Below are 27601 nucleotides of genomic sequence, written 5' to 3' on the forward strand. Positions count from 1 at the left end.
CTTGACAAGTTCCAAGTTAATATCACACCTATTTCTCAGCGAATTCTTGTCCGATTTTTACAAGCATAATTTCAAACGAAAGACGCGACACTCCCAGTAACTACTATTGATTGTTTTTCAAATCTGACTGTTGTTTCCGGAGTTATAGGTTGGTTAGAAAGATTACGCAGGAATTTCGTTTAAAAACCGTTACAACAGTAATTCCCCAGAGATTAAAAATCTCTTGAAATGGACATCAAATTACTTCGATTTGCAGAATCAATGATGACCAATCAAATATTCTTTGAATTTATTGTCCACTTTCGACAGTTCGGGAAGTCCCGGGTTTCAGGCGTATTCCAGAATTAAAACCACATCGGATATTGTGTGATGACTGCTGAACCGATTTTCATAAAGTAATTTTAAAATGAAAGGTATGGCACCCTCAATCAACACTACCCCTCCCCCTCTTCTGGAGTCACAAAGTCTTCCGACATTGACCACCATAAACGTGGCGACTGAATTAGGAAATGGGGCAAACAGTGATAATAAACATCTCAAGCCTTGAGCGCAGTCCACTGGACCTAAAAATAGATAACGAGAGAGATTTGGCCCGATCGGTGAGAGAGAGAGAGGTGACGATCTGCTTATAGGAGACATTGGGGGTCGATGGGTCAATTAGGAGGTATTGGAGGCTGCAGTGGTGATCACAAAAAAACTGTTGGGAACATAAGATGCCATCATCACAGTTCCTCGATGGCGGAGTGGTTAACGCAACCAACTAGAGATTGGGAGATCGCAGGTTCGATTCCTGCTTGAGGACATCTTTTCTCAGTATTTCCAATAAAAGTGAATTTTTTCACCGTTTCTTCATTCTCACCGTTCCGGTCATTCTTTCTCTGTCTGTTTTCCAGACACGTTCATAAAAAATCCTTAAGAAAGGAAAAAATAAAAGATTCACGTTCAAACAAGGAATATATAAAATACCATAAAAGGTTCCGGCAGTTCTGGGAAAAATAGCCATCTTTCACAATTAACAAACTCACGTCAGTTTTTCGGAGATGGACCCGTAAACATAGATTGAATCGTCTGGTCACATATGAAATTTCTTATATAAGCCGGAACAATTTTTTTCAATGGGGGGGGGCGAATTTCCGATATCGGAAACAAAGTTTACATGACAAATGTCTTTCAAATGCATAAAACGCCGAGTTTTGATCTAATCCAAAAATTTTTTTTGTTGCTGTCTACCTTTTAGGACTGAATTGGATTCATTTTGCACCATTTCTGCCTTGCTCATATAGAAAGATTATGCAACGACTCGGGATTTTTATTTTTAACCGATACTCAGCGGGCCGAGTTTCTTATACCATTCGACTCAGTTTGTCGGAAAATGTCAGTATGTGTGCACAATGAAACCGCGATGGCTGACTCGATTTCCACAAACTTAAATTGAAGCTATAGTATCCTTACGAACTGCTGTCGATTTTCATTTGAATCGGAATTCTGGTTCCGGAGTAATGAGTTAGGGAGTGCGGTTACACATGCAAATTCTCTGGAGCTTTATCCTTTAGTACTACAATGACGATGTTGACGGACATGATAAAATTTTTTAGTTTATAATTACAACTCTCACGTATAAATTCGCTGATATTATATGTTACAATAAATCTCTAATTTTGCTGTTTTCAGCAGAGTTAATATTTGGTGAATTATTCTGCACAATCTAGATTTTGACTGCGTTCCTATAGAGTTTGAACCCATAAGCTGAAAACTAAATAATAGATCTGAATTGTCAGGTTGAAACTTTCATATTATGGAGGTTTATACATTCTAGTACAAAAGTTCGTAATCTCAGGGTTTCTTAACAACCGGGTGCTTATAAATATGAATCGACATTGTACCACCGGTTCGGTTAGCTGAAACCTACAATACGTAGTACACTATTTACTCAATTAGATTTAAATATTTAATTTGCTCGCGTCCTTATTAAGACATTTTTGCATCAAGTATATTTCATCATACTCAGTTCAACAGTATGTAACGCACTCTGTACCTTCTACGCTTATGGAATGAGTTGATTCTTTCAAAATGACTATAATAATAGTAGTAAGAAATTATAATTTCGTAGAGATATCAAAGCATTTCATGCGTACGGTAGATGCTCAGTGATAACAAAGTGAGATCACAGAGAACAGACGTCCATCTTCATCGTTCAACTTGTGTGAAAATCCCTAACGTTTCGAAGGCAGCTGGGGTATCTTCACCAGGTGCGCTACTATCGCCATGTTTTTAGTGGCTCAGTTCGACTGAATTGACAGCGGTGATGCCTCTACCCAGTCGAACCATTCCGGAACCGGTTCGGACTTCTGAGTGGATTCAGTATGAATTCCAGCTCAAATGCATCAACCGATTGATTCGGAATCGATTGTTTTTTATGAGCCAGATTCCATACTGAATCCATTCAGGATTTCGAACCGGTTCCGGGACGGATTTAACGTATAGTTGGGATAAGTTGGTGTGGCGGCGCTAGCTTTATCGTATATCGTATATTAATTCAAATGTTTACACACGTTTTATTAATTTCTAAAACCAATTCGTTCAATGAATGCTGTCGTAATTTTAATAATGTAGCTGACAAATATGATTTTAGCATTACTAAGACTACCTTTAAACATAGAATGAATATTGATTAAAGAACTGTCTGTACGAGTAACTCGAAGACCAGTAAATAAATAAATATATTTGTTCGATCATGGATGTCTGATCTCTGTGGTAAGATATTGATAAATTTATATTGCAACAATACATGGCATCATAGTTTCGATGCATGAGAAAGGCTCAATTGCACCACTAGGTAGATTAAACAGATTTTTTGAGCTTATTATCGACGTTCTTCCTTATACAATTAATCAATTTGACCCAAGAAACAAAGTGAATCTGCTGCACGGAAAACCGGTTCATCACAATTTCAACCAAAAAATTAGTTAATTTTTTGATTTCGTCTAATTGAAATTTGGGCGAACTAAGTTTTAGTTAAAAATAATAATCCAGCGCTGCTATTTTGATGAAAAATGAGATAATGAAGGCATTGGATAAAGAATTTTTTCAGCTACATTTGACTCTTACCAGATTTTGAATATGTTAAAATAAGCAAGAATTATGTCAAAAATTAATTTCGAAGTATAACGTCATCCTTTACGTTATACTACGATTCAAACTTTAAACTCGATTTTCTCGATTTTTTTAGTTTTTCCCCTAAAAAGGCCGGGGAAGTAGCATTTTGTATGCAACATTTAAAATGTTTAGCAGTTGGAAATTTATAGGTGTGAAATAACGATAAAAAATATTTTTTTATTTCCGCCGTTCGTGAACGGATTTAGACGATCAATTTCTTATAAGCAAGGTATCTTTAGCATTCTACACTACTAAATATATGCATATGGTTGTTTTGTTTGAAAGTTATATGCTTAAAACATGTTGTGTTTTGACTAAAACACTCATATTTCAGAAAGTAGACAACATAACCTAAAACAAATTAATAGCGTTAAATTGTCACGATTGGCATTTCGTTTGAAACCAGTTACGTTAAGATCGGTTCAGCTATTGCTGAGATGATAACATGACATTGGTGTACATACATACATATATAAGGACACACACACATACATACTTTATCTCAATTTTTGCCAGCAGAGATAGGAGTTCAGGGGCCAAACGACTAGTAGTTGTTGAGGAGTGTTGCTTGGATATGGTGGGTTTGGGCAGCATTGGGCGCTAGGACTTTATAACTTTTTTTTCAATTCTCAAAGGCTCCCTTCTCATATTGTGACAAATATTAAAGTAAGCTCAGATGCCGAATTTCACATCATTTGGACAATTCTAGACCCCCATCCACCTCACTTGAAATTTTTGAAATTGGTGCTATGGGAAAATATAGAGGAACAATTTATTAAACGGTATAACTTTTGAAATAGCACTCAAAAAATTACAATTCATACCTCTTTTTAAATGAAATAACCTTAGTATTTGAATGGAGATATTTCTGTTTCTCAAAAAATACGGTAAAGTGGTATACTGGAATCCCATGTTTTTCATAATTTTTCTGCTCCGTGATTCAAATTATACATATCTGGCAGCTTTTCTAATGTGAAAAACTGCAGAGATCACCGGTTACGCGACTGGTAGCCACAGCGAGTACCAGCAGCGGCTTCACCTCGAGATCAGGTAGTGAAACCATCCAGAATGACCCACACTTTGGGAAGCCGTACTTGACGGAGGTGAGGAAAAAGATCGACGAGCTCTATGAGTTCGTGAAGGACAAGCACAATGTGCACAACAAGGTGGAGCAGCTAGTGACGAGGTGACGAGTATCAAATCGGTCGTAACAGATGCTGAACGCGAACAGAAGGTGCTCTTGATGAGAGCTGAATCAGCTGAAAAAGCTCTGATGGAAGCCACAAAAACGCATCGGTAGAAACTGAGGTGACACTGAAAAATCACCACAATACTCGCTCATAGAAAAGAGTAAGGGATACGCTGGGGGAGCAAGAGGACTCGAAAAAGCAGAAGAGCGAGCTGGAGGCCTTCAGCGACCAAAGGAACGTTGGGAAAGACCGTGGTTGGCGCATCGTGGGAAGCCAGCAGGCGAAGCGGAGATAACGGAAACAAAAGGAAGAAAAGAAGAAGGAGCAACAGAAGAAAGAGAAACGGAAGCCTTCTCGGGAGAGGTACAAAAGCGATGCACAGATCATCGAAGCGAACGAATTGAAGAAGGATCCTTGCGCCAAGAGCTTGACCTACCGCGAACTCGTTGCTAAATCCTTGCACAGCGAAGCGAAAGTAAGAGCCCTGTCGCAGGAAACCGTAGTCGAGTGCAAGGGACTAGACGAAATAACGACCGTAGACGAGCTGGGGGTGCACTGATCGAGCAGTGTATCCTAGATGTACCGGCGACTATCCGGATTTGGAAATCGTATGGAGTCACTCATACAGCGGCGATTCGACTACCGGTGGTCGTTGCCAACAAGCTGGCGAAGACCTACAAAATAAAAATGAGAGTCGTTCCGCGAGTTTCCAAGCAGATGAAGCGATGCTTCAGGTGTTTGCACCTCGGACATCATGCGACGAATTGCAAGGACCCGGACAGATCTGATATGTGCAGAAAATGTAGGGAGAAGGGACACAAAGCAAGCGAAGTGCCTGGTGACGATCGACGTGAAAAACGTGTTCAACAACGCCAGCTTGAAGGCTATCGCCGTGGCGATGGATTACTTGTGCAAGGTTCTGAAAAGGTACCTTCAGAATCGAGTACTCGTCTACGAGACGAACATGGAGCAGAGGTCGATTACGGTCACGGTGGGAGTACCTCAGGGCTCTATTCTCGGCCCAAACCTCTGGAATATAATGTACAATGGAGTGTTAACATTGGAACTGCCCAGGGGAGTCAAGACAGTACTGGTCAGCAACCAAAAAAACAATTCCATCGATGCGTGCGCTGGAGCACCTGGGTGTGATGGTCGACGGTCGGTCAAATTTATTTATTTATTTATTTACGAGACGTCTCCTGGTGGGTGCCTCGTCCTCAATACGGAGATATGGCGTACCGGCCTAGGCTACTGCGCTGAACTCAAAGCGGAACCGAACGAAGTTGACAAGAGCATTTTGCCTAATCGCTGTTCGTTTCGCGAGTGCGTACAGAACGATATCGTCGGAGGCGGTATGCGTAACTAATTGCCGGGATGATTCCCATCTGCATCACTCTGGTTGAGAACGGGGAATGCTACTAGCGGAGTAATGCACGTAATGCAAGGAGACTGGTCCAAGCGGATTCGTTGGCCTAATGGCGGCAAGAATGGAACAACGCGGAAAAAGGAAGGTGGACCCATTGACTCATCCCAAATGAGTAGGCTTGGATACATAGGAAGCATGGTGAGGTGAATTTTCATATTACGCAGTTTTTGTCCGTGTGTGGATGCTTCCAGAAGTACCTGCATCGGTTTCGACATGCTTCGTCACCCCTTTGCCCGGAGTGTGTGTGGACGTGCAAGAGACACCGGAACACGTGGTCTTCGAATGCCCTAGATTCGAAGAAATCCTGGTGAAACAGTGGACGATGTCGTCAAAGAAATGTGCCACGACGAGCTTATCTGGAACGCTGTCAACAGAGTGGTTACGAGTATATTCTCCGTATAAATTAGCGCCATTGCGTAGAACGCCACCGTGTAACCACAAATCAGGTTTCGGGACAAATTCTGCCACCGGGAATTCTCTGACGGTATAGACTGTATCCACCGCCGGGGACCAGTTGAGTAGTAAGCGACGTAGCACCGGAATCGGGCGCCAGTGAACCGGACGTCAAGCTTCACCGAAATCGCCGGACCGACCTCGACACCCTACCGGGTAGCTCGTGAGTAGGCTAGATCCATTGCCGACGATTGGTCGGAGTAGTCCGCGTAGAATAACAAGCAGTGGGTCGTTATGGCGCAGGGGAACCGGAAGCAACGCTCGCTGGATGGACCTCAGTACCTACTGGCTGGTCCGTTGAGTAGGCTAGGTACACGACCGGGGACTAGACCGAGTAGACGAAGAGGGGAGCTAAATGGATCACAGAAACGAATATCGGGGTATCGGGAGCAGTATATAGCCGGGAAATTCACGGTATGGTAGATTCGCCCCCGTGGACTAGCCGACAGAATCGTGACGGGAAGGGGAGTTAATTGGCTCACGAAACAAACACCGATACCGAGAGAAATTCCGTTGCCGGGGAACTCTCAGTTGGAGCAGGATAGTATCCGAGTTGATCTCGATAAAGCTGGGAGCTAAATGGTTCAAGGAAGTGGGTATATGTGTCGGAGGAAATTCCTCCATCGGGGAACTATTGGTCGGAGTAGGGTGAGTTCGCTATCGGGCACTATCCAAGTAGATCGTGATGAGGCCGGAAGCTGAATGACTCACGAAAAAATGAACTAAATGGCTCAAGGTATCAGCACCAATCGGGCTCACGGGACTGAGGGCTAATGGCGACGTAATAGATGGAGACAAGAAGTAAGAGAAGAATCGAGAGTTAAATCAAAGATCATTGGTCGAACCATTCCATGAACCAAGTGAGGCTCCGAGATAAAACAGAAGAAAAAGGTGCGACGAAAGCATAACGATCCCCTCCCACGAAGTAATACCTTGACGTAGGTACGTCGGGAAGAATGGCGTGAAAAGTAACGATTGTTTTTAGTGGTTAGTCACGAACGTGAGTCGTGAGTCCCACACAGTGTCAATACACTACAGGCCAGGCTTTTGAAGCTTTTTAAACATTACTATAAAAAAAGACACATGTTCTGATCTCGACGAACTGAGTCGAATGGCATATAACAATCGGCCCTCCGGGCCGGCATTGGGTTACGGATTTTCAGAGTAATTGCATAACCTTTCTATATGGAAAAGGCAAAACCAGTAAAAATTTGGTTTGAAATGATTTTGAGTTTGACACTACTTTAAAATTGAAACAAATTTAAAATAACTCGATAACTGTGAGTGACTGAGACATGCGTCTTCTAAAATTTAATAAAAATACTGTCCTCTACAATTTTGTCGAAAACTGTCAATCTCTTTAGGTTTAAAAGTAAATTTTTTTATAGCCTAATATGATCAATTTTCAAATCAAATAATATCGCCAATAAATGGCTCCTTTTTACACACACAAATATTGCAGAATATGTTAAAGAATATGAAATTCGTATGAAATAAAATATCACGAGAAACAGCTATCTAAAGAATACTTTACGAATTCGCGCATTACATCATCAATTTCTCTCGATTAAAATTATTTATGTACATAAAAAAACAGTTTCGAGCCTAGTACACTTCCTTGAGATACATCGAAATCATTAGGCGTTATAGAAATTCTGAACTAACATTTGGTCTTCTATCAGCTCGCACCACGTTCCAATTGTCTCAAACTATTTTCTTATGTACAAATTATGCACACTCTTAACACTAGAATTTTAATTTTTCGTATTCGTTATATCTGTCAGCTTGTAGAAAATGATTCACGAGTATTGCATGTTGGCCCGAAAGACACTCTTTGCTCGGTTGAATGTGAGTTATTATCACGAACGTACGTGCACACACGAAAAGGCCAACGATGAAGATTTTCCTATGCGTCCTGAACCTCGCGAGAATACCTCGGATTAATTCCATTCCATCGTTTCGAGCAACTTCAGCTAACTATGCAAAGCTGTTAATTTGCTGCGGGGTTTTTCCGCTAGAAGAGGCAAATTGCACAGCAAGTTTACTGCCGCGTGCATCCTTTTATGACCAGCGCGGCGGCGGGCGCCGTGTTCATTTACCTTTCCAGCTAAGGAGAAAAATGTAACAGCTTCATTCTATTAAGACGCTCTGTTCTCACTTGTATCTAGCTTTTATGACCGTCCAGCAGCGGCGATGAAGGGATCGTGATTTCATTTTCACTACGCCAACTAGCTAGTAGCTTTCATTCATAATCTCACGCTTTGCTGCGGGTACCCGTTCGCAGCATCGCGGTCGGTCGTTCAGAACGCCAACCCTTGATGATGATAACCTGGATGGGGGCTGAGAAATTAAATGCTGCGGAAAGCCTCCACTTCTTTCCTTGATGGTCAAACAAAAAGCAAAGAAACGAAACGCCTTCTGTCTTGACTTGAGCCCTGACCTACCGAGAAAAAAAAACGAACGAACGATCCTTGGAGAGCACTTGATTCGCTTTGATAGCCTGCCAGGCTCGGAGGCTGTAGCACTTTCCTTTAAAACTTTAAACATTATGGTAGACTGACCGGTTTCACCTCGATGGTGTTGGGTCGGTCGCCGGAACTAGGCTACTGCCTCCGGGCTTGAGATGAATGTGTTTGACATGGGCATACATTCAGTACCGGTCACACACAGACATCGACACACAGACAGAGACGACAAGTTCATTCATGGATGGTTGAACCGCAACATATCAAGTTTGTAGCCTGGCTGGTGACATTGATGGACGAGCTGCTGCTCAATTAGATGGAGGGAAAGACATCAACTGCCGAAAGGCCAGAGGCATCCAAGGTCACACGTCTCATTTGATGTTCCTAAGCAAGTGTCAAATGGGGCTGAAAATCACCGATCCTGTGCCAAGGAACAGTTTCGTTACAGCTCAGCTGATGTTTGTGAGGGTGACCTTTTTATGAAGGGAATTGCTTCGGAATTTGTTATTTGCTAATGTTTTAGTCATATGCTGGTTCCGTTCCAAAATGAGGTAATTTATGAAATTTTGATGAAACTGCTACAATTTCGGCTGATATGATCAAATGAGATCCAGGGCAAAGGTTAAATGGTTGACCAATGCTTCATTAAGTGAACTTTGCAAACCAAACCTCAATCATGAAACGACTACACTATCTTTGAGTTGACACCACTTCAAAGAAAAACAAGTTAAATTAACTAAAAACTGCTTCCTGTCGCCACCCCTCGCCAGCCAAACCAAACGACCTACCGCTTTTTGGCTTGGCACAGTTTCTCATTACGGCAAATTATCTTCGTTATTAAATTTCACAATTTGCACTCCAAAATGTACACAGCTCCATTTCTGTCCTGTTCCGTCGCAGCCGGCTGCCTGTAATTAGAATCTGCGACTCTTCGTCGGTTGGCCACCACCGTTGGATCGGGCAACGTACTAATAATCAGTGCGAAACTTGGCAGCCTCAACTGATGCATCAAACAAACACCAACCATAAACTCATTCCTCACGAATCAATCAACACATTCCCGTGCGAATTCGAAACGACATGTTGTCACCCCGTTGCCCTTGTCGACCGGATCTACGGGATGGTGTACTCGAACCAACTCAGCGCCACACATGTACACACACACACACACACACCTACCTTCTGCCGGGTTTGTTGCGGGTTCCGAATGACGAGCCACTTTGCGATTCGCGCAAACATGAAATACGAGAACTGAATTTAGATTGAGGTTCCGACATATCGAGATAGAATCCGTCGCTTTTCCAGCCACCATGCCGGCAACTGTTGGCTGGCAGGAGACGCGCCCGGAAAATTGAGTCCGGAAGACACGTACCTATGGTGCATGCATGACAGGCGACGCTCTCAGGCTAGCGGCCTCAGAAAACGACGAAATCAAAACGTATTTTTCAAGGTCACACAGTCGGAACCCGAAATTGGATTATCCGGTTTCCGTTCCGTCTGTTGTTTCTGCTTCGCCGAGGATTCTCTATTTGATATTTGACAGCATTTCGCTTATTCGATAAGTGAAAATCTAATTTTATGTGACGTGTGTGAGAGAAAATTTTAAAAATAACCCTATTACACTTTAAGATTGGTTTTCCTTTTGGCATCACTAAGATTATGCTTTCCGATTCGAGGTTATGCTGTTAAAATCGGTTTCACCTTTTGTGGTTCACTTGGTTCGAAGCAAGACCGATGGTTTAAGGTACCTTACGGCTTGTCGATAAAATAATTTTGCCTTGCACTCTTGATAAGAGTATGTCAAGTGTAACTGACTAAATGACTGTAGAACGGCCTATTCGCAGCCGCAACACACCTTTGGTACCCAGCGGCTAACATTTTTATTTATTACATGTCATTAGTATTCCAGAATACGTTAACTCACCGACAACCTCGTATTGTACCCCATCGATTTCCTCCTCGGAACGGAAGAAGACGAAAACAGTCCTGCCAAACGTCACACGATACGAGCTTGAAGGAACAAACAATTTTGTCCCCGCCAGTGCGATTTTCACTCACTGGAGCAATGGGTGCTTGAAACAGCCAACCCTGTACTTCAGTAGGTCCGATCACCGTAAACTCGAACCGGTGACCACACCGTCGATCTTAACTTTGTAAGCGGGCATGTAGACGCGGTAGTCCTTCATATAAGACTTGTCACCGGTAACTTCATTTTCTTACTTTACATATCTCTGATCCGAAAGATCAGGTCCTACCAAGATCAATGTGTATGATTTTAAACCGGAAGATGACGAATCTTATTCGACAACTCGGTCTTTTCACGAGAGTTTATTTCTTGAAAGAGCCTAGAGCCCGGGGAAAAGTGAAAGCATAATGCATATGAAGAAAGAGGCAAAATAGACGTATCAGAAGAGAGTAAAGCAAAAATAAGCATCTATCTACACTCGATACACGAAAAAAAAAAATTGTTCCCAAAATCGTGAATAAAGTGCCATGAATTCTGGAAAAATCACGTTTTAACGTTACGAAAACAAGACTATGAACAAAGACTATGCGTTTAGAATAATGTTCAATTTCCCTTCAGTAACGCCAGCATAACGCTTTTATTAGTGGAAATATTGGTTTTTGTTTTGTGAACTTCAGTCACGGTTCCACCCTGTCACTACCAAATTGATTTTCTGTACGTGAACTAGTTCACAACTTAATGAACATTATTCATAAAACAAAAGGTTGACTCATGAAGTTATTCATATACAGGTCGGACTCGATTATCCGGGGATTCGATTATCCGAGGATTCGATTATCCGTGATTCGATTATCCGGGAAAATGATTCGATTATCCGGGTGTTTTGAAAAAAAATCAAATTTCAACTATAATGTCTTATTATAGTGCTAATTCGATTATTGCAGTCAATTCTAGTTTTTCGGATAATTGGGGGGTCTAAGATTAACCTCCTCTCTAATTTTGACCTACCCCAAAAATAGCTTATATACGGGTTATCCCGCGTAAAGTGCCCTAAAAAACCAAAACTTGTAATCGACCTTCATGGATCGGAACCAGTTTTGAAGAAATTATTCATTTAGAGCCAATATAAAATAGCCTAAATTTCTTGTGACGTTTGAACAGCCCCTCCCTCAATCCATGGGAACTGTCTTAATTTTAACAAATTGTTTAAAAAATTGTTGTTCTTCGGATTATAGCTCTGGTACTGTTTGCATTAGAATCAATCAGCGAGATATTTTTTCAAAGATACGCCAGTATTGCCAAATATGCAACTTTTTAATTTTACACTAAAAGTTCATTTTTATCGTAATACACATATCGGTTACTGCAGGCCACATAAAATGTCATTATACCTACATTGCTCGGTTGGTTTCTGGCTATCTCTTGGGATAATGATACTTTCCAGGATTCTGATCGAAGTTTTCTTAGCATCCCAATGGAATCTATTTCAGAATTTCGATTGAATATTTATCCGTATTTCTCCGGTTTTTCTCTGAATTTCGATGCAGGATTCTAGAGAAAAGCTTCTTAAATGTCTGATGGAATCCTTCTCAAGGTAGAATTTCGTTGATATGATTTATTCCAAATACTGATAGAATCGTGGTCCTATTTTCATTGAAATCCGGTGTAAATATCCTGCTCTAAGTTCCAGTGGATTTTGACACAATATTGCTTTTCTCCCATTATCCCCTTCAACAGTTGATTCCTGCTCAGAATTCCAATGGCATCTTTAACCCCCTCACGCTCTTCTTGTTGCAAAGATGGATAGGCTATGTAAAGAGGTCGCCAGCAGTAATTCTCGCTGAGGCGGCCGGGAACCAATCATCTACGTAACCTGGCAGTCCTTCGCTAGTGATAAGTATGAGTGGGAGAGTTTGCGAAGACTACACGCGTTGTTATTATCTGACAATCCGGTACGACATTGGTCAACTAAATGATGCTACAAGGGCGCAACACGCACTCTTCTAACTAGAATGAGGATTAAAACACATGTTAGCTATGATATGTAACACCACCAAGTAAATTAAACTGGAGCCAAGAAACAGACGACCCCCAGTTTACTTACTAGCTTTATTTTTTCTAGTATTCGAGTAATCGAATCATTTACCTTGGAAAATCGAAGCCCCGGGTAATCGAGTTTGACCTGCGTTGCAAAAGCCACACCATATGAAAAAGTTTATCTTGGAATTCTTACACAAATAGCTATAAACAACTGATACATACCGTTAACTCGTTACCAATATGAATAATAAATTAAAACCAACTGAAAATACAAATCACGCCCTGAAAATTTGAAAAATCGACTAGGGCCAAAATAGGTACATCTACACATACCATAATAGGAAAATTGAACCTGACCATTTTATTTCCATTTTCTCCACGAATGAAGTTTAAATTCATAAAATAACGCAAAAAAAAGTTTGATTCGATTATCCTGATGATTCGATTATCCGGGGTGAGATTTTTTTGAAATCCCCGGATAATCGAGACCGACCTGTATTTAGGTACATTAGTTTACAAAATCAAAATATTTTCGATATTTTCTCGTGAACTATCTCACGAAACTCGGAATTTTATTCATGAATCCATTTAATCCTCGTGAACAAATCTATGATTACTAATATGTTAGTTAGATTCGATATTCGTGCTCGTGCAATAGTTCACAAAATAATGAAATATTGATCATGAATTCGTGAACTGGTTCGTGATTCCTAGTATAATAGCCACGACTTACCATTTGTGGTCGTGAATTAGTTCACAAAATCATCAAATATTATTCATGTATTCGTGAACGGATTCATGATTACTAATTTATTATTCGCGATCAAATATCCGTGCTCGTGAAACAGTTCACAAAATCAGACTTTAAAGAAAAAGTAATAGCAAAGCTTTCGTTATTATAGAGATATTAATCCTACACTTGTTTTTCGGGTTTAAAAAACGAGAATTGACAAATACCATGAGATATTTATCCCTTGCAAGATTAGGGTTTTTTTTTTTCTATTTTTTCCGTGGACGAGATGAAGAAAGTATCCCTTGATTTAAGTCAGCGGTTTGGCACAAGTACATTTCAAGCCTATTATATGTATAACCAACACAGTTGCATCAAAATATTTAAAAAAGCCAAACATTAAGTTTTGAAGGTCTATGGAAACTTGCACTGTTATGTACAGCATTAGGTTACAGGTTACATTAGGTTAGGTCTTAGGTTACAGATTTTACGTTTGTGACGATACCTTTTTCGTTTCGGTACCTCGTCACAGCACACAAATAATCTCGCCATCGCATCAGACAGTTTCCGTAGTTCTATTTTGATGGCCTCAAGAATATAATCATTGAACTTAATCATCAATATTGATGCAGCAATAATCTTATATTCGTTGAACAAATAATAAAATGCCTCATTCTTTCTTTCATGAACTGTTCTTGAAGAACACATATTTTTCTCTTGGGCAATTGCACCATACAGGTATGCAAGAGTTAATCTAAGTTGATGTTTGTTATTCATACCTTAAGGGTATATATACAAAGTTGTGGCGATAAAATGAGCTAAGTTCGTAATGTTTTAGAGGATTTTCTGCAAATTTTATTTGAAAAAGCCAAAGACAGTTCAAATAGAAAAAAAAACAATTTTTTTACAAAATTCAAAACTTTTTGAGCAATTTGGCGGAATGTCACAGTCAATCTTCTTAAGTCTTCCGTTTAATTTCACCATATTAATAATAATAAAAAAAAAAAAAGCAATTGCTTTTCACCATCAATCAGATACTAGTATTTCAACTATTACTTGTAGTCTTTTCAGTGTTCATATCTGTCTAAAGAAAATTGCTATTTTAGTCATTTGAAATTTATAGGTTGGACGTAGAGAAATTACCGCAATCTGAGTTTCCGCATACCACGCATTCGGTCTGCTTATTTTATTTGAGTTCAGATTTATTCAAGTATATACAGTAGGGTGGGACAAAAAATAGATTCCAGCTCCGAGCAACTTTTTAGGTACCATTTGGGTCCTAGAACAACTGTGCAAATTCTTAGCTCGATCGGTGAAACTATATTTTTGCGCCCACTGTTTAAAGTTTACATGGGATTTTGTATGGGAATGTTAACTTTTACAAAATAATTCCTCCAGGAGTCGCCCATTACTTCCTAAAAATAAATCGTTATGTGGCTTGTATAGGAAATTTAACAAAGAAAAAAAGTCTCGAAAACCACGAAACGATCTGATGCTTGTGGAAAAAGTTATTAAGCAAAAACCAATTGATGCTCTGACGATTGAAAAAATATTCATTTTTTCTAGCACCACTGCTGTTGGTTGTCCAATTATACGCAATTTAGTTTTAATCCTCTTTTAACGTATCTAAATCATTTATCTATACTATTTGGCCACTTCGCAGGGTTTGAGTTATAAATTGAGGCTTCTTTTGTACATAATAAAAGAAAGTTAAAAATTTTGTATATAATAAAACCGTCAGAAGCAGTGATGCTATGAAAAGTGAAATTTTCATCAATCATCAGGGCATCAATCGTTTTTTGCTTAATAATTTTTCCCACAAGCATCAGATCGTTTTGCAATCTTCTAGACTTTGTTTCCTTGACAAATTTCCTATAAAAATCAGACATCTGTTTATTTTAAGGAGATAACGGGCGACTCTTGCAAGAATTAATTTGCAAAAGACAATTTTCCCATACAAAATCCCATGTAAACTTTAAACCGTGGGCGCAAAAATATAGTTTCACCGATCGAGTTAAAAATTTGCAGAGTTGTTCTGGGAGCTAAATGGGACCCAAAAAGTTACTCGGAGCCAAATTTTATTTTTTTCATATAACCATGTCCCACTCTAATATACAGTAGAATTAAATGTTGATCGAGTTTGATCAGCTTCCAGAGTAATTCTACCACATCTAAAAAGTTCAAACATTTACGCTCTTATCATTCTAGGCCATCAGCGCCAAAAATTTATTTTCTTGAAGTGATAATTTATGCCTAACGTCCATTATGCCAATCATCCATTATGCCTAACGTACGTATGCCAAACGTCCGCATGCCTCACGTATTTATGTCTAATGGGGTACACCCGTTGACTTAGTACTAATCCAGGACAATATTAGAAGCTAGATCCGGCCAGAAGAACGTAAGGCCCTCGTGATGATTCAACAGATGAAGCAGACGCTTCAGTAGACACTCCTTGAGGTAGATCTCCGTGTTTACAGTCCCGGTAGTCACGAACGACGCACTCCGTTTGCCACATCAGCAGATCGCTTGCCAAATCATGTCTGTATTGGTAAACTTTGTAAGTTTCTGTTTCCATACTTCTTCCGGAACACCAACCTTGTGCTATGCGGTGAAAAATAGTAGCCCCGGAAGCTGCCGGAAGTCCGCCTTGACGGAATCCTCATTAACAATGGTGAGACAGTAAATTTTTCGGGCGCGTGACTTCCCCACCGTATTTTTCCGTTCGTCATGGTATGGAGCCTTCTGCACTTTGTACGTATGCAGTCCTTCCCAGTTCGTGGCTCTCTGAACGAAAGACTTGGACAGATTCAACTTTTTGGCCACATCCCGGACCGAAGCGTTGGGATTCCGCTTGAATGCTTTCACTACCCGCTTGTGATCCTGATCACTTATAGAACATCCATTCTGACTGTATTTCTCCTTCCGTTCAATGCTTAGAATTTGTTAGTAACGTTTAATCACACGACTCGCCGTTGACTGCACAATTCCGAATTGTTTGGAAAGTTGAGGACGCCATTTTTTTCAATTTTCGAAAAACTGATAGCGATAAAAATACAGTATAAACGATACACTCTAAACTACTTCTAGCCAAGTTTTCTAGACAAAATATCGTTGTTTTCTACAGTGTTTTTTCCGTGATGCAATTTGATGTGGGACACCCTTTAGCTTCAGTTGAATCTTTTGGAAATCGGGGCTTTTTTACAAGTTTTTATCCATCGGAAATATTTGTAAAGGTGGGTAAAGGACCGAATATGTAAATATTTTTATCGGATTGCTGTATGATGGAAGTAGTAATCAGGAATCAGAATCTATTGGCTCAAATGGCACGGGTGAATGTCAAATGAAACAAACGTTCCTCGTATGTAGTCGAGAATTACTGCCTTGCCGTGTCTTCTCATCATTTTCCTAAGCACACACACACACAAACAGCAGGTAAGTTGAAGTGACAAGTAGTTCAAATCGCCTGCGAGAAAGCCTAAAGATCTTCACTGCCCTGGACTAAAAACTTTAATACGTATGTTTCAGTCGCCCGAACACAGTTTTTTCTATGTAAGAACATCGTACATTTCGAAATCGCAATTGCGTTACTGTTGGTCAGTTGCATATCAGATTGAGTTGACAGTGACCGGTTAAATCCTGATAAATATGCCACAGTGTTGTATCGAAAAATGGAAGAGGTTTTCGAAAACAGCTTTTGTTTGAGGTTAAATTTGTATTAATTGATTACACTATGCTATATTTCCTTCTAAGGAGAAAAGTAGATAAAACCATATTTGCGCGTAAAGGGCACCCAACCTATAACTAACCTATAAAATTATTATGGAATTCGCGTTTCGACTTCGTCTCATCAGAAACCGGCACTAACATAATGACAAAACTAAGCTCAAGGCGAAGTCGAAACGCAAATTCTATACATCATTTAACTAAAGGTTTTGTGCCTGTTACACGCAAATGTTTCACACAATTTTCTCCTCAAGTAATTTTCTTCTTTGTGTAGAAACATTTACTTTCTTCAATTTTTTTCTCTTTAGGGGGAAATATAGCTTAATGCATCTTACATTGGCTAGCAAAGCTAGACCAAATGATTCACTAGTTCTCAGCTGCTCAAACTTAATTCCTTTTCTTGTCTCCATTTTTTTATGGAGCTAGCGTCAATCTGACGCTGACTTAGTCCTGTCACTAAGTTAGTGTCGGATTCCGATGAGACGAAGTCGAAACTCATACTCCATAACTAATTGTAGATAGCGTCAATAGTTGCAGTGCTCGTCCAAGACAATCCAGTCTACCAGATTTTTCCAGACATTTTTTTCGATGGTGCCAGGCTGAAACAGCGGGTGGTAAGAAGCCCTTGCTTTGATCATCCAGACTGATATAGCCGACTTCGTTATTCCAGCACCTTATACCACTCGTAATCTACATAACCTTTATTTTTACTTATTGTAAAAATATAAAGGATCAACGACTCAGTTGTGCTAACGCATGGAGCAATAAAAGGTTTAGATGTACAGTCCTGAAGTAACAACTTCGTCGCGTTTAGACAGCTGGCTACGAATGTTGACAACAGGAAATATTCAGCGGACCTACATTATAAATTTAGAAAATTGCAGTTATCGATAGGTGGCCACGGTCTGACACACTTTATAAGTTTTTATAGCGTTTATCGCTTTGAAATTACTTATTCGGTCTATGTTCACTGGAACAATGGGTTCATGAAATAGCTAACCGTGTGCTTCATCCACCCACGATAAAATAGGTGACCACACCGTCGATCTTAACTTTGTAAGCGGACATGTAGACGCGGTACTCCTTCACGAAAGACTTGTAACCGGTAGCTTCATTTTCTTACTTTACATATGTCTGAATATATCCGTGTCAGTTTTTTCAAAATCTTTAGAATATTAGCGGATTGTCTTGGATCTGAAAGAAGATCAGGTCCTACCGAGCTGAATGTGTATGATTTTAAACGGAAAGTTGAGGTCTTCGTTGACGATTTTTTGCGATATTCATTTTACTGTCGGAGTTTATTATTGCAGAAGTCTAGAGCCTGGGGCAAAGCGAAAACATAAGGCAAGCGAAGAAAGAGGCAAACATTACGGAAGATAATCCGGAGTTCAAGTTGCACGATTTTTTTTTTTTTTTAAATCGGTCGCGAACGACTTTCGTGCATAGAGCCAAGAGCATATTGTCTACCAAGGCATTCCTCCTGATATTTTCGGTTTCCTACAAACACAATTCCTTACCCGCTATAATTGTGGAGATGCAAAGGTAGTCTCGGTCTCTGTCAACAGCGAGTATTTTCACTCATTCGGTCAATCACAAAGTGCAACTGCGGACAGTCTACCTAAGCTAAGCTAGAAGTAGTTTCGAGCATCTCTGAGATATTGAGAAATGGAAGAGAGTTGCTCCATATTCTTATTCAACTCAGTGATCAACGAATTGATATCGTGTACGTGTTCGTTTAACGTCGTAACTTTTTTCGGAAAAAGATGATATTGTGACTTGTCCGTGATGGTACCTGATTTCCATAGTAGTGTGTGAGATTTGTAAACTTTATAAATGTCTGCTGAAGTGAAAGCACTGTTGAAGCGTGAACGACGGTGACAGAGCCGTTTAACGTTTATTTAGAAGTTCATCCACAATTATGATGATGACCACGATTCGCGTCAGCTCCGTGTCTGCTATCTCTGTTTCCTTTGATACGACTTCCAGCCTCATTGACCAAAGAACGCAGCCGAACGAGATCGATAAATTTTCATACCTGGATCATTATTCAAGAATTCACGAATCGTAATATAGTCATAATCATCATAGTCGGAAATTTATGCCTTGCAGTGTCGTCTCATCATTTCCCTGATCGGAATGAAAGGTGAAGGAGAACGGCGCCGATGGTTGAGTTCTAAACGTGTTCGCCACTCAGCCCAGTTAGTCTGGGTTCAATCCCAGCCGAGGACGTTAAGATTTTTCCGAGGGAAAAAAAATCTGAGTTAACGCCATCTTTCGGAAGGGAAGTAATGCCGGTGGTCCAGATAGTCACTTCTCTGGCACCGATGTTTGGCCTCGCAGCGGAAATAGGCTGACGAAAAATAACTGGAACATGAAGAAGAAGATGAAGGAGGTGTAGGAAGGTAAAATTGGACGAGTGAGAAAAAATATCAGCACAAAATCGAATAGCAGGTAAACTCACAAGTAGTCCAAGTGACCTGCGAGAAAGCCTATAGCTCTATACTACATTGGATAAGAAACTTTAGTATGTCTCTGAATCTCAATCGTCCAAATACGTCGGCGTCTATATAAGAACAACCGAAAATAATAGATAATATGAGGTTCCGTAGCCGGATTCACAAAAAACACACGAAAATGACTGAGCGCTGAATAGTTGCCATGTAATAATTATGTTTGCGGTTGCCGGTCAAACTCCTGCTCAGCTTACCGTACTGGAGTTTCGAGAAATGTAGGAGATTTTTCGAAATCATAAGAAACGGTTGTTTTTTTTGTTCGGCGACACCTTTCTAGATTTCTCCTATAATTTCGGTGCTCGGACAAATCCCAGGACTCAATTTTTTCTCTCATGCAACTTGTCGAAATTGGTAGGGAATGCTCAGAACCAACGAACCTTGCAACTTTTCAACATTTTTATGATTAATGATGATGGCTTTCTCCAACGTAAATAAGTTGTACAATTGGGTTTGTTTGCTTATATAAATCTAATTCTGATCGGAAACACCAAATATCAATTCGTATAGTGTTATAATTAATCTTTTCTTACTCTGGCTCTATTTTGAATTATTTTTTTCTGAAGCAAAGTTTCAAATATCATATATCATTAATTTAATATCATGCGGCTCATCAAGTTCATGATATATTTGTACTTCAATCATGTTTCACATTTCCTTATCCATATATTTTTACCGGTACCGGGAATTCCGGAATTCGTTTTTCTTGGACCGATGGTTATTTTAGAACACATCAGACATGCGAAATATTAATTATTAATTCTGGAAAGAATAAAATCATTTGTTGACACATTCCGATAGGATTGATTTCGCATAGTCTGGAAATCGATACCCAAGTCTGAAGATTTTTTAATATTCTTCTAATGTACCGGATTAACGTGAAATACTTTGATAGACATTGAATTACCACCCTAAATTCAATAGAAATATTTAATATTGAGTTGATATACAGTGAAATCCATACATTTGACATCATGACATTGACCTTCATCGGAAACAACAACAAAACCCAAATGGAAATCCTATTTCCAGTCGTGTGTAACAAAAATAAACATCTGAAACGAAAACAACCCATAGAAATGGTAAGGCAAAACAAAATGAGACGAAGTTTTCCCCTCGCCGACATGTTAGGTACCTTCTTCTGTGCCGGGTAATCGTTGATCCATGCATAGCGTAATCCAATCACGTCTAGTTCATGTACGATAATACCCATAAAGGCTGATGAAGTTTATATGTGGATGGCACATGCTCGCGGCGCCTCTATCATCTATTGACAGTCGGAATCTATCCCGTGTGGAATGTGTTCCTACGCAAGGAGTTTCGACACTATGAATAGTATCGATTTGCTGGAAGTAGGCTAATGCCCCAACCAAACCGTCTAAACCAACCAGCACAACCAATGTCGTCACATCACTGGAATGCTGCATGGCAGCGTAAGAAATGAGGGATTTTCTTTTTCAATTTAGAAAATTGTTCTTCCCACTCGAGAGTCCATTCAGATTTTCCAGCCCGAAAACTGTTAATATGGGCGAGAATATAGATAACACAAGAGCTTACCCAGCGGCTCAGACCGGATTACGGGGGTCCAATCCAGTCCTCTGCGGACATCGCCTACAACGAGTCAACTGCCTGGTCTGTCGGGTCGGTCGTATAGCGCTCTACACACTTTTGCTTCAATGTAGTCCGGTCAAATTCTTGCTGAATCGCCAGAAGCGGGAACCGGGTAAATTTCCGCAGTAAGTCAACCCGCCGAATGATGAACGACCGGAGAGCGAGGCGGCGTATCTGTTTAACGGTAGAAGTCTACCCATAGCGCGGATTGTGTTCGGAAACGGAATGGAACCGCGCCGCAGTCGAAGGGATTAGGCGGGTAGGGTCCGTTTCTGTCCCGTCTTGCCCCAGTGAGAACAGCCGCTATTTAGGAAATTCAATTTTACGATAAGGTTTGCCTCCGGCGATGGTTCGGGCGAACGTGTATGTTTGTATGTGTGTTTAAAATTGTTGATGGTTTTTGAATGGGTTCACTTTTCGGTGTGGGGTTTGTGCAAGGAAGGCAAATTCTTGATTGCCTAAGCTCGAGTAAATGTGGTTGAACTTAAAAATTTCGCTTATGTTCAAAATTACCTACACGTTCATGCTTTTGATAACCATCTTTAAAGATCAAGTTACTCAACTATGAACATATTCTACAAGTTTAACAAGTGCAATTCGTCGCTTTACAAAAAATACTCAAATGAAACATATTGAAAGTCATAACTTTCAAAGTGGTTGTAGGGGAAACAGAAGAGTGTTGAAACAGTGCCCATTACTAGCGAAGCAATACCGTTAGGGATAAAACAACAATGCATTTGTTGTTTTATCCCAATCAATATCAATGCATATTTATATCGTGCCCACAAACCCTCCAATACACGCCAACTACGTTACATAAGTGGTTGAGTATTTATGGTAAACACACTAGAAAAAATGAGCAATAGTAAGTTTTCGTTATTTTCTTCAAATTGGTATAAATAGGATATTAAGTGATGTTCGATCATGAAAATATAATTATTATGTAGTCCAACTGTTAACATTTATGAATTGTATGCGTTTCTTTCTATCTTTGCGATGTATAAATTGTAAATTGTAGATCAAGCTTTACTTCTCGACCTAGGAGAGTTGAAACACCTTGTTTCAACGCTCCTCGATGATGAACTTCAAGTCTTATGGTAATGTTATAATCACATTAACGATCCTGAATAAATAATAATAATAATCAAGATTATTCTTTCATGAATTGACAACAGTGATCAACGTTCTCAATTAATTAGATCTAGGTCATTTATAACCACGGAATATGCATTTGTTCTAATTGTTTACTCCTAATAGCTTCTGAAGCTGGGAGAGAAGTGACCATAATTCAAAATGAATTAAATACTACCGACATGGATACCAAATTCGCTTTTTACATAAACCCGTATCACTTGTAGTCATAAATAGTATCATATCAACCATTTTTATGAGCAGAATGTTCTAGGGGAAGTGGTTGGAAAATAATAGGGGACGGTGAGGAGTTGTGAACATAGTTTTATTTTCGGGGCATAACTACCATAAACATTGGTCGATTTTTGAAATTTGACCTGGTATTTTTAAAGGATACCTTAATACATTGGTGGGGAGTTGTGAACCATCGTAAAAAGCAGAAGAAATGAAATATTTTTGTGGTTCATTTTTATTAGGGCTATAGAAGATAAATTTTAAGATATTTCTAAACTAAAGATGCGATGGAAAAGTGATCTGATTCGCAATGCGTAGCAGACAAAATGGTTCGCGCCAAGCCACCTGCATTCCCGGTTGCGGCACAGGGAGATTCAATTGTGGTAAAATCCTGCCCAAGGAATGTTTTGCACTATTTTACTTTGAAGTCACAGCGGGACTCCATATACCACAAATACAATTGAGTAAAAAACTTCTTGTTTGGTGCATTTATTTGCTAGTTACCTGAACATGAAGAACACGAGTTTATGTAACACTTGCTAATGAGAAAGTAACTTTATGATAGTGGAAACATTTAAAAGTAGTTATCACATTTTTTCCATCGGCTTATCAGGAATTGACGGTCCCAAATTTCAAATTTCTCGTTTCTACAGATATATGTAGTGAATTAGTAGTTAGGTAAATTTTCTTGATTTTATTACTGTTTGGATCAGTTTTAGAAATTTCTTCATTTGTAACCAAAAGCTAAGTGGCCATTCATAAATTACTTAACGTTTTTAGGGAGGGGGCGTGGTACAACAAATTGTGACATGTTGTGACATATGGGGGAGGGGAGTAAGCTAGAACGATACGTAACATACTTTTACTGAAGAATTTTTTTGAAGAATTTGTTACGTAATAGAGGAATACGGAAATAGATAAATTTATGACAATTTGTCAATTTCGTGCAATTTTTGCGTTACGTAATTTATGAATGGTCATAACATTAATTTTCAAAACAAGTGTCAGTTTGTACGTAGATATACGCTGTGAAAAATAATGATAAGAATACATGTCATTTTCAGGAATTAAGGGGGGCGTTTGGTGTAGTGGATAAAAAAATCGATTTATTTTTTATCCGCTTAATTGTAACAACCCGCAATCTCGCATCTTTTGTTTTAAACGGCCATGCATTCCTCGCGCGTATTTGCATCAAAACACGCAGATTTCTATCTATCGGCTACAAATTTCGAAAAACTGACAAAAAAAACAGTGTAAACAATACACTCTAAACTACTTCTACTTAAATTTTCATGAGAAAATACCCATTGTCTATTTTCTACAGCGTTTTTCCTGTGATGCAACTTGATGTGGGACACCCTTTAATAGCATTTTTCTCGAAAAAAAACTCATTTTCAAATTGGCGAACACTATAACACAAAAACTAATAAAAAATGGACTTGTTTTTTTATGAGATGGACATTAGGTGTAGCCTGTCGATGAATCACAAAAAAACTGAACAAAAAAAATTTCTCACTGCTATTTTGATGAAAAGTGAGCGAATTTTACAGTAAAAATGATTTTTTTTGGTTTTGAGATAATTAGTTAGGTAGAGCTAAAAATATTTGCAAATTAGCACGCTGTACAATGTTTATGTTTATAAGAAGCGCTATCCTTTGGCGATATTCAACTTATTACAAATTTATTATAGTAGGCTATAGAAAATCTATCTTATAAACGAAAAGAGATAGCGCATGAGTGTCTTCGAAAAAGTTGTAGAGAAGAATATTTGCATAAATTTGGTGAAGACATATTTTCTCTGTCGCTTGTAGTTATTGATTTATGGGACGTTTTCTAAGACGAACCTCCTAAATTCAAACTTTAAAACCCAACTTTTTCTGATTTCCTGCGATTACAATATCCAGTAACATTTTTATTGTGATAAAATACACAACTTTAATGAAGATACTAAATTGATGTGTTTTTTTCCTTTTTTGCCTTTCTCAATAGAAAGGTATTGCAATTGCTCTGAAAACCGACTTTTTAACGGAGGCCCGGAGGGCCGAGTGACATATACCATTCGATTCAGTTCGTCGAGTTCGGCAAATGTCTGTGTGTGTATGTATGTGTGTATGTATGTATGTGTGTGTGTATGTGTGTGTGTGTATGTGACCAAAAATGTCACTAATTTTTCTCAGAGATGGCTGAACCGATTTTGACAAACTTAGTCTCAAATGAAAGGTGCAACGTTCCCATAGGCTGCTATTGAATTTCTAATGGATCCGACTTCCGGTTCCGGAATTACAGGGTGATAAGTACGAACACGCAGAAAATGTCGATTTTAATAAATTCTGCAATGAATGTATAAAGGTGAAAAATTTTCCAAAATATGACCACAACTGCTTCGATTTGTAGTATTAGGTCACTAACATCCATTCAAAGTCTATTTGGCCACATTGGCCACCATCCTCGGTTCCGGAAGCCCCGGCGGAAGTATCTAAATTCAGAAGAACAGTCACATCGGTTTCTCGGAGATGGCTAGACCGATTCGACTAAACTTGGCCTCAAATGAAAGATATTGCGTCCTTGTAAATAGGTATTTAATTTCATCCCGATCCGACTTCCGGTACCGGAGTTACAGGTTGTGGCGTGCCATCACATATCAAATTGTGATTCAAACCGATACTCCGATGAAAGCAAAAAAGGTAAAAAAGGTAAAAATTTCGCTAAAATGTCTCTCAAACAACTTAAATTTGCTGTTCTAGGTCACCGACGGCGAACCAAACTTTCGTTGACTACATTAACCACCATAGACGGTTCCGGAAGTGCCCGGGAAAAGCGGCCATCTTTCAAAATTTACGAACTCACATCAGTTTCCCGGAAATGGTTGGGCCAATTTTCACAAACTTAGTCCCAAATGATAGCTATAATATCCCCATAGATGTCTATAAAATTTCGTACGGATCGCTTATATGGTTCCGGAAATATAGACTAAACCGTCCGGTCACATATGAAATTCCCATATAAGCCGAAACTCAATTTTTTTTTCAAAGGGGGGACCTCATGAAATTTCAGAAATCGAATTCGTATTTTTGATGCCAAACATCTTTAAAATGCTTGGAACGTTGAGATTTTATGTTATCTCGAAAAAAAATTTTTTTTATAAAGATCGACTTTTTGGGACTTTGCCGATTTCGCACCTTTTTTCAGTTCAATATTACCGTGGCTGTTTTTTCTTTTTCAAAATTTTAGAACTCGAATAATGATTTATTTTCCTGTATATAGTTGTCATGTGATGTATAATAATAAAATATAATATATGCATTTAAAAGTTATTAATGAATATAAACAACGCACACATTCTCGTGATTCATGATTGAGAAAGGCACAATTGCACCGCTAGGTGGATTAAAATAGGTTTTTTATTTCGACTATGTTAGGCACATTTTCTTTTTTTACATTTTAACGACATTCAATTAGCTAGAGATTACTGGGTAGGGAAAGTTATGAAGCTTAGAGCCATAGTACTCAAGTGAGAGCAAGGATGTGAAGTAAACAGATCGGAAAACTAGAAGTGGCAGGGTCATTAGAACAGGCTTAATATCGTACGGGCTTAATCTTGTCGACGGTCTGATATCACGGTAAAGATGGACACGTCTATCGATACCAGGACACATGCTAGTGAACTCGGGTGATTCGTAGTTATGCTGCCTAAGCTCGACCCTCATTAGCAGAAGACAAAGATTAAGCCCATACGATGTTAAGCCTGTTCCAATGACCCTGCCACTTCAAGTTTTCCGATCTGTTTACTTCACATCTTTGCTCTCACTTGAGTACTATGGTTCTAAGTTTCATAACTTTCCCTACCCAGTAATCTGTAGCTAATTGAATGTCGTTAAAATGTAAAAACAATAAATTGATGTGGCTAGTTTGAAAAGAGTTGAGACAGATTTTATGTTTATTTTCCCTGTTTAGGAATCTGTATAACTCCACTATAGGCAAAAACTATACTTATATCATACATTATTCTGAAAGTGCTAGATGTTACTTACCTTACCTTACCGTTCAGACTAGACCCTTGTTGTCTCTTGCTGTATGCAGAAGCCGTCTCCACTCCACTCGGTCCATTGCTCTATCTGGTCGATCCACCGTGCTCGATGTGCGCCCTGTCTTCTTGTTCCTGCAGGGTCGCCCTCAAGAACCATCTTCACCGGGTCGTCGTCCGACATTCTTACGACGTATCCAGCCCGCCGCAAACGTCCTATTTTTGCGATATGCGCGATGGATGGTTCTTCCAGCAGCTGATGCAACTCATGGCTTATTCGCCTACGCCACGTTCCGTCTTCCATCTGCACGCCACCATAGATGATATGCAACATCTTTTGTTCGAAAACTCCAAGAGTGCGTTGGTCCTCCACGACCATAGTCCAGGTCTCGTGGCCGTAGAGGACCACCGGTCTAATCAGTGTCTTGTAGTTAATCAACTTCGTGCGGCGGCGAATTTTGTCGGACCGGAGCGTCCTCCGGAGTCCAAAGTAGGCACGATTTCCCGCCAAGATCCGTCTCCGAATTTCTCTGCTGGTATCATTGTCGGCGGTTACCGGTGAGCCCAAATACACGAGTTCATCGATCATCTCGATTTCGTCACCGTCAATCTGAACTCGGGATGGGAGGTTCACATTGTCGTCTCTAGAACCTCTTCCTCTCATGTATTTTGCTTTGAAACGTTGATGGCAACTCCAATCCTGCATACTTCAGCTTGCAGTATGATGTACGTTTCCGACATCACCTCAAATTTCCGTGTCATTATGTCAATGTCGTCGACGAAACCAACAAGTTGGACGGACTTCCTGAAGATCGTGCCACTCGTGTCTATCCCCGCTCTTCTTATTACACCTTCTAACTCAACGTTGAACAGCAAGCACGATAGACCATCACCTTACCGTAACCCTCTTCGGGATTCAAAGTGACTCGAGAGTGTCCC

At 39.6% G+C, this 27601-nt stretch overlaps 1 protein-coding gene and 1 non-coding gene across 2 annotated transcripts in view; both read left to right on the forward strand.

Moving 5' to 3' along the window:
- The window catches only part of LOC131685727 (uncharacterized), a 755395-nt gene that overhangs the window by 144780 nt on the left and 583014 nt on the right, over window positions 1–27601 (forward strand). The window lies entirely within an intron of this gene.
- Window positions 730–802, forward strand: Trnas-aga (transfer RNA serine (anticodon AGA)). Its single transcript has one exon. It is a non-coding gene; the product is annotated as a tRNA-Ser (tRNA).

This window comes from Topomyia yanbarensis, chromosome 2 (assembly GCF_030247195.1).
Source record: "Topomyia yanbarensis strain Yona2022 chromosome 2, ASM3024719v1, whole genome shotgun sequence".
NCBI classification, from domain to species: domain Eukaryota; kingdom Metazoa; phylum Arthropoda; class Insecta; order Diptera; family Culicidae; genus Topomyia; species Topomyia yanbarensis.